Source organism: Tachypleus tridentatus, chromosome 13, assembly GCF_004210375.1.
Source record: "Tachypleus tridentatus isolate NWPU-2018 chromosome 13, ASM421037v1, whole genome shotgun sequence".
NCBI classification, from domain to species: Eukaryota; Metazoa; Arthropoda; class Merostomata; order Xiphosura; family Limulidae; genus Tachypleus; species Tachypleus tridentatus.
The window spans coordinates 34,990,955-35,002,227 of record NC_134837.1 but is presented as its reverse complement, the minus strand read 5'-3'; positions in this window follow the sequence as shown (position 1 = coordinate 35,002,227).

The window sequence follows — 11,273 nt, the reverse complement described above, 5'->3', positions numbered from 1 at the left end:
GCATCAATTGCAACAAGGAATACTCTATTTTTTCGGTCAGCAGCTTTGACATCATGCATTAGGTGTCGGTTTGAGCAGTTTTTCTCAGGCATATCGCTTCTAAAACTAGCTAAAAAACAAAAAACGTTTGTATAGAACTTGAACATTTTTTATTGATATCATGTTCTCGGAACAAGTACCAAGACGTTTTGTGATTGGTTGGATGGATAATGATAGCTTTTTAACGTATTCTTTGAAACATGTACCAACACGTTTTGTGGTTGGCTGAAAAAAGACTGGTAGTTTTGAATGTCTTCTCAGGATACCGGATTGACTGGATAGATAATGATAATTTGGACTTTGAAAGAGCTCTGTACAATTATAAGTGTCATTGTATCGATTTTATGTTAAAATGAATGTGAAAAACGAAGAAATATCCATCGACATTCACTGCCTTGTTTTAGTGTAGGCCTTTATACACACTGCTTTGAAACTTTATTTACAGGAACAAATAACAGTTTCAATATCAAAGAAGTGATGTTTGTAGCGATGAATATTCTGAATATTTAACACAACATGCGTTTGTTGTAACACCTGACTTGTCTGGTGGAATTTCTCTCTAGCTTAGTGCAACGATAATATGTACCAATTGAATTTCGTTTTACAAAACTCTATCCTACACAAAAATATTCTTGACTGTGATACAAATTTTCTGTGAGATTTGAAACTCGATCAGTCCAGAAATGTTCCATGGTGCTTTTGAAATATGAATACCTTTAACTTTATTTTTATCTCGAGATACATGGAACTACTTTGGTGGTGTGTTTGCTCTTGACATATTCCATGCAACAGTTTATCCACATTATTAATTGGAATCCAAGTCCATAACTCTTGGAATTTATTTACTGAAAATGGAAAATAAAATATTTTACTTAGCCTGGACTACCTCCACGTAACACTCTGATAATAATAACTAATTTCGGGAAATATCAGTTTCTTTGTTAAATTTTGCGTAAAATTAATTGAATGCTATATGCATTAGCATTTCCTAATTTAAAAGAGATAGGTTACAGAGAAGAAACCTATTCATTACCGCCAACTCTTGGGATAATCTTTACTAACGAAAGGTGGGATTGATTTTCACTTTATAACGACTCACGCTCGAAAGGGCTAGCAAGTTTAGTGAGGAAATTTGAACCTGTGAGCCGTAGATTGTGAGCCGATCACCTTAACTACCAGGCTGTGCCAGGCCTCAAGCACTATAACCATGAACACATATATAATATGAAATATCTAATTACCGTATTCATCTATGTATAGACAGTAGTGTACTTATTAATTCAATATGTCTTTAGCACAGCGTTTCAAAGCTGATAATGTTAAATCTACTTGGTTCAGATAATGATTGAAACGATACATTTGTTCATAGTTTTGTTCGAAAGCATTTTCATTAATGACATTTTTATATGTACGTGAGTTTTTGTCGAACAATGAGACTGATACTTCTTATAAAATAATAAAAGAGAAGCACGCAAAACAAATATACGAATATATTCCACTTTCAGAAATTAAATATTCATAGAATAAAAGTGTATTTCATTTACAAACTTAGAAGGCAAGACTTGTGTATATCTAAAGTTATCAGACGTAAAACGTATAAATTCTGATAAGTTATCAAACGTAGAACCTACACCCAAAGTTCAGCAAGTTTTCAAACATATAACTTGCACATTAAGTGAGACAAATCATCAAGCGTAGAACGTACGCATAAACTATGTTTAACTATTAAACGTAGAACCTCCAAAGCTTGGCAAGTTATCAAACGTAAAGTTTACAAACAAAGTCTGACAAATCAAAAAACGTAGAACTTATAGCCAAACTTTGTTTAATTAACTTCCATGGCCTGGCAGATTACCACACGCCGGACTTAGAGACAAAAATCTATCTAATTACCAGACGAAGAATTTACAGACAAAGTGTAAGAAGTCATCAAGTGTAGAAATTAAAACAACTGTTGAGTAAATTTCTATGTATCACAACGATGTATGAAGTAAAATTTGAACTACGACTAAGTTAATGCTGCTCTTAGTCACAACCAGGTACGTTTATAATGCATGGTAGGCTTTGCTGGGACTACTGATGTCATGCTTCACAGTTATTGTAAGTCTGCTTCTGTACGATAACAGTAAACGTGTTTTGCATAAATTTCAAACAAGAGCTTTAATTTGATCACTATTTTCATAAATATAAAAAAAAAAAAACATGTTTCATTTCAGTACGAGTCTACATGGCATGTCTGACTTATTAGTAAGAATTCACAGCATACGTCTGGTTTTTTAAAAACGAATCTGCACGACACATCTGGGCAGATTTCATAAACAATGAAACAGTTAAACATAAGCAATACAAAATATATGTACTTTTATACCAAACTTATATTTTTCGAAACAGCAAAGAAGGTTTTAAAAGTTGAAACAATTCTGTGTAAAAATATTCATTATTTAAATCTTCAAAACAAAGTAGTGACTAACTTCTAATTTCGTATACACATTATCACACAGACATTTTTAACAAATAAAATTTGTGGTTTTTAATAACGAAACTAAGCGATACATCTGGGCAGATTTCATAAGATTCTGCTTAGGTTAACTTACTGTTTCTATCTAATCAGATACAGTACAAGTATTGTTAAGATTGTTATTTATACGTCGCATTAAATATATTGCCCTGTTTTGAATTGATACCAATAGCTTAAACTGTTGTGTCTAATATCCTGCATCTTTAACTTATTTCTGCATGACATTAGGGGGGGCGTAAAACAGTCACTTGCCAGTGAATATGCACGAGACTGTATTGTTGGTTCTTCCCTGTATAGGATATTGGATATGGTCCTAACTGTTGTGACTGCTTGTGTGTGATCTTTATTGGAGTTTAGATCTTACAGATCTGGGATGGCAGGTGCATCTGACCGATTCCTCCTCTTTAATAGATGGTAAATGATTTCTGATGAATATTGTTATGGTTACTACATAAGGGACAGAGTATCCTGCACTTACTCTGATCCGTTTCAGGCCAATGTTCATGTAGGCAACTGCAGAAATATTCATATGAATAAATACATTTTCTCTGTATTCGCTACTGCGAATGCTCTGCGCATGGTGAAAAGTTAATACACATTTACATTTTCATTAGTTTCACTTACTTCTCGAAAGGTACTGAGGTATTTAGGTCTGGCTTCATCACATATACAGAAGCAACCTAATTCGCATAGTAGGACTTTTCTGTCAGTTTTACTGATATAATTTAAGAAATTTATGCATAAATTCTGATGAAGTGGTTCTGTGTAATTTGTGTATTGTAGTTAGTAATGTGATTTGTATTGTTTGAAATACGTTGTGCTGCTATATTTTTACGTGCTGGGCGTACATAATCAGTCACTGGCTTATATGTTTTGTAGATTTTGATCATGTTATCTGCTGTAGTTAAGTAATTTTACACGTTAGACTCCTGGTATACTTTGTGAGTTTTCAAAAACGTTTTTGAGGATGTTTTTAACGTGATTAACCCACGTTTATTCACAGTCATGGGTTAATCCTAGTAATATAGCTGAAGTTGCTCTCTGGAGAAGTATTCCATTCATGTATAGTTTTGGTAAATCTTTTGTTGATGTTTTATTTTTTGTGAATATTACCATTGGTTTTTGTGGACGTTTATCTTAATTTAGTTTTGTTATTTAATTGTTGCTGTATAGTTGTTGCTGGAGTTTTGGTGTGGATACACTTCTCCAGATTCTAACATCATCGAGAAGCTGTGAGAAATATCCTTGATTTAGATCTTTTAGGGGCATGTTGCTAACATACATGATGAATAGGACAGGGCCAACTACTCCTCCTTGAGAAACATCTGCTTCTAGGATAAATTACTCCTAGAAGGTTCCTCCTTTGTTAACTTCACTCTTCCTCTTTTCCAGAAAGTTAGATAGCCAGCGAAAAATTCTCCGTGATAGTTCCATTTCTGACTTAAAAACATTAAACTCTTATACCATACAGTTTTAATATTGAGAAAGCATGCAACAGTGCATTTTTTCCTATAAAAACCATTCATGATTGGTTCAGTCTGTCTAAGTGGGTCTACAGTTTGTCTGATGTTTTTAAATCCATTTTAAGTTTCTGGTAACTTTCAAATCGTTTCTAAGAACGCGGAGAGTCTGCTATTAATTATTTGTTCTAACTTGTTTCTTATACAGCCGGAAAGATTGATCGGACAGTAACTTTCCGGTTTCGTGATGACGAGAAGCCTACTTCAAGTTAAAATGTATCCCAGGATGGCTGGTATGGGTATTAACTCTTTTATCAAAGTAAAGCAGAGAAAAACGTTTTGACTTTCTTAGGTCATCTTATTTGTATAACATTATCAAAACTGCTTACTTTCAAGAAACTGGGACGTATCCAGAGTTTAAAGATTGGTTACAAAGATCTGTTAGGTGTCGTATCTTCAGTTTAAAGATCGGTTACAAAGATCTGTTAGGTGTCGTATCCTGAGCTTAAAGATTCGTAGGTTAAAAGTCTTACGAGTTAAAACATTCTCCAAGTTTGAGGAATATAACCTGAATGCCACCTTCTCTTAAAATTTGTTTCTGTTCCTTTGATTGTTTACATAACGTCTGCTACTGTTATTGTTTTTATCAGTTTATACGTTATAGCTGTTTAGTATTTCAATCATTTTATTATTATTCGTAGTTCATATCAGCTGAGAATTGTGGTGTGTACATGTTTTTGTAAGTGTATGTGTGTGTCTGTATTAAATGATTATTTATTTTGTTATAAAACTGGTTATTCATGTCTGGTTCGTAATGAATCCTGAATATATGTTCTTGTTGTTTTTTTCATATGTTCTGGCCTTGCCTTCCTATGTGCGTATGCTGAGGTGTTTTATGTTACTAGTAGTAGGTACATGAATGTTGAGTTTCATGTACTTGTGAAGCGCTTTATATGAGTTTCGAACTATTTTGGACTTGTTTCACCATTTAATTGTCAACAGTAGCTAACCCAGTTATTTGTTTTAAGACTTTGACCACTATTTTAATTTTATTCTTCAGTTTATTTATTTGTGTTTTAATTGCTGGGTCCCGATTTTGTTTCTGAGTGAATTTATTTGTATTTCAGTTGTTGAATCCCTATTTTGTTTCTGGGTGTATTTATTTGTATTTTAATTATTGAATCTCTATTTTTCTAAATGTGTTTATTTGTATTTAATTGTTGGATTTCTATTTTGTTTCTGAGTGTATTACTTTGTATTTAAACAGTTGAATTTCTATTGGTTTCTGGATGTATTTATTTGGATTTAGTTGTTGAATCTTAGTTTTTTCTAAGTGTATTTATTTGTATTTTAATTGTTGAATCTGTATTTTCTTTTTCAGTATATTTATTTGTATTTTGATACTTGAATTTCTATTTTGTTTCTTGATGTATATAAATTGTATTTTAATTATTGAATCTCAATTTCTATCTGGGAATATTTATTTGTGTTTTAACTATTGAATTTCTATTTTATTTCTAAGTGTTTTTATTAGTGTTGTAATTTTTAAACTCTATTTTGTTTCTTAGTGTATTTATTTGTGTTTTAATTGTTGAATCTGTTTTTTTTTAGTTTTATATGAGTTCGAATTATTTTAGGTCTTTTTGTTCATTTACTTGGGAGCAGTAACTGTCCCAATTATTTTTAATACTTGGACTTGTGTTCTAATTTTGTTCTTGAGTTTATTTATTTGTGTTTTAATTGTTGGATCTCTCTTTGTTTTCTGGGTGTGTTTATTTGTATTTTAATTGTTTAATCTCTATTTTGTTTCTCAGTGTATTTGTTTGTGTTTTAATTGTTGTATTTCTCTTTTGTTTCTGAGTGTATTTATTTGTATTTTAATTTTGAATCTCTATTTTGTTTTTGATTGTACTAATTTCTGTTTCAGCTGTTCAATCTCTGTTTTATTGCTGTGTGTATTTATTTTTATTTTAATTATTAAATATTGGATTTGGTTTTGAGAGTATTCATTCCAATTTTAGCTGTTGATTCTCTACTCTATGAGTTCCGAATTATTTTAGATCTATTTGTTCATTTACTTTAGAGTTGTAACTATCCCAGTTATTTGTTTTAATACTTGGACCTCTGTTGTAATTTTGTTCTTCAGCTTAATTATTAGTGCTTTAATTGTCCAATCTCTATTTTGCCCTATGTGTATTTATTTTTATTTTAGTTGTTGAATCTCTAATTTGTTTCTGATTGTATCTATTTCTGTTTTAACTGTTGAATATTTATTTTCTTTCTTAGGTTTATATGAGATCCAAATTATTTTAGATCTGTTTATTCATTTACGTGGGAGCAGTAACTATCCCACTTATTTGTTTAAATTTGTTCTTGAGTTTATTTATTTGAGTTTTAATTGTTGAATTTCTATCTTGTTTCTGGATGTATTTATTTGTATTTTAATTGTTAAATGTCTATTTTGTTTCTGATTGTTTTTATTTTTATTGTTGAAACAGTAATTTGTTTTGAGAATATTTATTTCTTATTTATCTGTTGAATCTCTTTTTTTCTTTCTGAACTTTATATGAGTTCCAAAGTATTTTAGATCTGTTTGTTCATTTATTTGGGAGCAATAACTATCAAAGTTATTTTTTTCATACTTGGTCTTCTGTTCTAATTTTGTTCTTGAGTTTATTTATTTGTGTCTTAATTGTTGAATTTGTATTTTGTTTCTGAGTGTATTTATTTGTCTTTTCATTGTTGAATCTCTATTTTGTATTTTAATGTATTTGTTTGTGTTTTAACTGTTGAATCTCTATTATGTTTCTGAGTGTATTTCTTTTGTTTTAATTCTTGAATCTCTCTTTTGTTTCTGTTTGTATTTATTTATATTTTAATGAGTGGATCTCTGTTTTGTTTCTGAGTTTTATATGAGTTCCGAAATATTTTATATCTGTTTGTTCATTTGCTTGGGAGCAGTAAACTATCCCAGTTATTTGTTTTAATGTTTGGACCTGTGTTTTAATATTTTCTTGAGGGTTTTTATTTATTTGTGTTTTAATTGTTGAGTCTCTATTTTGTTTCTGAGTGTATTTATTTGTGTTTTATTTGTTGAATCTCTATTTTTCTAAGTGTATTTATTTGTGTTTTAATTGTTGAAATTCTATTTTGTTTGTGAGTGTATTTATTTGCATTTGAATAGTTGAATGTTTATTTTGTTTCCGGGTGTATATATTTGTGTTTTTATTGTTGGATCTCAATTTTGTTGCTAGGTGTATTTATTTGTGTTTTAATTGTTGAATCGCTATATTATTTTTTAGTATAGTTATCTGTGTTTTTTGTTGGATCTCTATTATGCCTAAACTCTTTGCATAATTTTCGTCTTTCTTTATTCATTGTTATTAGTTGTACATGTAGTGTCCGCGTCTTGGCTTTGGCTGTTGGTGGTTTGTTATGTTTCAGTATTATATGATTTACTGCTTTGGTAATTGTTTGACAATGTTCATCTATTTCCGATGCGTTCGCGACATTGAGTTAGTACTCTATGGTATGATTTCGTCTAAGAATACTATGTATTCATTCCGGGCCGCTTTTCTATAATTTAGTGTTTTCGGTTTTCTGTAATTTACTCAAGTGAGAGATGAAGACACGCCAACCAGGATGATGATCATTATCTAGGTCACAACCAACTTGAAAGTTTTCGAAGTTCTGTTTCCTCAAATACGTGCATAAACAAAGATATGGTATTAATGGAATATGAAGTAAGTGCAGGCGTGGCATTATTTAAAATTACAACATTTGTGTTGTCCATAAAATCCAGTAAACGTCTGCCGTATGTTTTTGTTTTTCTGGATCAAAATATTCAATGTTAGCCATTAAAGTCACTTATGAATAAGGAATTTAGGTTGTGCGAGTAAATATGGCTTAATAGGTTGGCATCTAAGGTTTTCGTCAATGAGCAGTATATGCCTGCCGTCGTCACACATCTTTGATCTTACATATATATAAATCTGAGGTTATACACTCATTAGTGGTTGTTGTCTTTACTTCTGTTACTGAAACACATAAGTTATATGGTATTAGCTTTCCTCCGTGTAGGTCACTTTAATTAACCTACCTTTTCATACACATGAGTACCTATGTATGTTAAATGTATTACTTTTATATCATCATGTTTCATTCATTACTAATACATCTGGTTTAACTTGTTTGGTGGTTTTCAATCTCAGTTTTTTTTTAAGCAAATGCATTTTAAACGTTGATATTTCGAAATACGAATTTTTTTAATAAATGTAATGAACGTTATTATTCGTGGTAAATTTGTTTAATGTGTTGTGTTATTATTGTTCTTATTATATCTTTGTTACTTCTTGTTTTTGTTGGTTTGTTAAATGTATTACTTTTATATCATCATGTTTCATTCATTACTAATACATCTGGTTTAACTTGTTTGGTGGTTTTCAATCTCAGTTTTTTTTTAAGCAAATGCATTTTAAACGTTGATATTTCGAAATACGAATTTTTTTTAATAAATGTAATGAACGTTATTATTCGTGGTAAATTTGTTTAATGTGTTGTGTTATTATTGTTCTTATTATATCTTTGTTACTTCTTGTTTTTGTTGGTTTGTATATTCTTCTATGAACTCTGTAAATATGCTTTACAAAACGTCTGTGATTATGTTTTCTAATTCTTTGTTTTCTGTATTAGCATTCGTTTTTTTTTATCTTTCTCCTATTTGGTTTATTAATGCTGCCTCATTGTGTTATGTATTTTTGTTTGAAGTTAAGCACAAAGCAACACAATAGGCTATCTGTACTCCGCCCACCACTTGTATCAAAACCCGGGTTCTAGCGTTTAAGTCCACAGACATACCGTTCTTCCACTGGGACGCGACGTGTTTGATTTTGCATGTGTTGCTGGCTTTTTCTATGATTTGATTTGCTGTAGTTTGTGGAGTAGAAGCGCATGTTGCCTTTCACTGTTCTTATTTGTTGTTTTGTTGTATGTTTGCTTTATCTTTTTGTGATGTGATGTTTTTAATTTTATAGATACGTTTCTTAATGTTTTTGAATTTTTCATATCTCTTGTACTTACCGGCATAATTTTGTTCACATTTGCAGCATTTGGGATTTTGGTGTTCTCTTGTGCCTTCGGTGAAGTGATGGTATTCGTTGCATCCCACACGTCTTGGAGATGACAGGCACACAACTGAGACGTGTTAGAATCTTTGAGAGTGTTAACATTGCTTTTGTTTGTTCTACATCTAATCCTTGGTAGCGCATGATTATTCCGTTATTTATTTGTTCTGTTATATTTGTAAAATTAGTTATAGTGGCACGTAAACAAATAGATATAATATAAGAAGTTTAAAAATATGAATTATAAGTTAAAAGGTCATGAACTCCAATCTAGTTCCCATCACAACTTAATTGATACAGTTTTACACATAATTTATGCTTTTGATGAAGGCTTAAAGTCGTCAGTATAATCCACCTCATTATATTTCTTACAACATGAGGTCATCGTGTTTTTGAATAATTAAAAATAAATATTTTATGTCATAATTTTATCATTTGGTTTTAACAAAATAAAAAGATGGATATGTATGATCATTTGATGGTAAAATATTTAATAAGCGTTGTTATAGTTACAGAATGAAGACAATACTAATATCCAAAAAATGATTCCTCTCGCGTCATTATACAATGACGTTGTTATATATTGTTGTTTTTTGCACTATTACACCTTATAGTGACACAATACAGAATTACTCAACCATATTGTGACATTATAAGGAACAGTTTCATTCACCTGGCCGAGTGGTTTATCGTTTCGGGTTATAGATCTTTAAAGGCACTTTTGGGCCGTAGATGTGTTATAATAATGACAGTTAAATACTAGTATTTGATCGGATAAGATCTGGTGGTGGATTATGTCGAATAGCTGTATTTCTTCTAGTATATCAATTGAAAAAAAAAATAGCGACCAGCGCAGATAGCCCTTGAGTAACTATTCGCGAATATTCGGGAAAAACATGCAACAACAAATACCTTAGAAACAGCTTAACTACATTTTTATAACTTTGACCTTTCGTCACTGTAATAATCTCCAATAGAGTTCGTTAATAAAGTAAATTACGTACGTGTACTACATAGAGAAATTGATGAAAATTATACAAATATTTTTAGAATGTTAATCGTTTTGTTTTTCAGAGAACTAAAATATTTCAAATCTGTGTGTAAAAGTCGCTTTATGTTTTTATTTCGAAATTAATATTAGGTGTTAAAAATGTTTAACAACATGACCTTCGGTGTTTATAGAACAGGGCGTTTAGTTATGATGTTCATACTTTACAACATAAATATGAGTGGTTACAGTTCAGGAAGTGAGATATTAACAGGAAAACTATTGAAATTTTATTATTGTTGTACTCAACCTCAGAGTTACACAAGAAGCTATCTGTAGTATGCCCACCACTGGTATCAAAATCCGGTTTCTAGCAGTGTAAGTCCGTACACATACAACTGTACCACTGGAGGGCTTAGATATTTGTTATTAAGCAGAAAACTACACAATGAGCAATCAGTATTATTATAAGTTTTAACCTTATATGCCCATGAACTGCTACTGACCCATCGTAGAACCAATAATAGTGAAGGTAGAAGGTTTGGAAAATGGAAATTATACTTGGTTAGAGATGTTAGAATTAATAATTTAATACTTTTAATTAATTTAAACCATCTTTTCTTTAGTACCATTTAAAAGATAGTTCTCCATCCAGTGGTTCATTGGTAAGTCCAGAGATTTAAAACGCTAAAGGCCCAGCACGACCAGGTGGTTAGGGCACTCGACTCGTAATCTGAGAGTTAGGGGATAAAATCCTCGTCACACCAAACATACTCGTTCTTTCAGCCGTGGGGGCGTTAATATGTTATGGTCAATTCTACTATTCGTTGGAAAAAGAGTAGTCCAAGATTTGGCGGTTGATAGCGATGACTATCTAACTTCCCTCCAGTCTTACACTGCTAAATTATACACGGTTGGAGCAGATAGCTTCGTGCAGCTTTACGTAAAATTTGAAACTGAAACCGTAGAACGCGAAAAGTCGGCCAGTGATACTCGTAGTAAGCACGCCCCCCGCTAGTACAGCGGTACGTCTAGGGATTTACAACACTAAAATCAGGGGTTCGATTCTCCTCGGTGGGCTCAGCAGATAGCCCGATACGGCTTTGCTATAAGAAAACACACACAAAAAAACAGGTAGTGAGCAC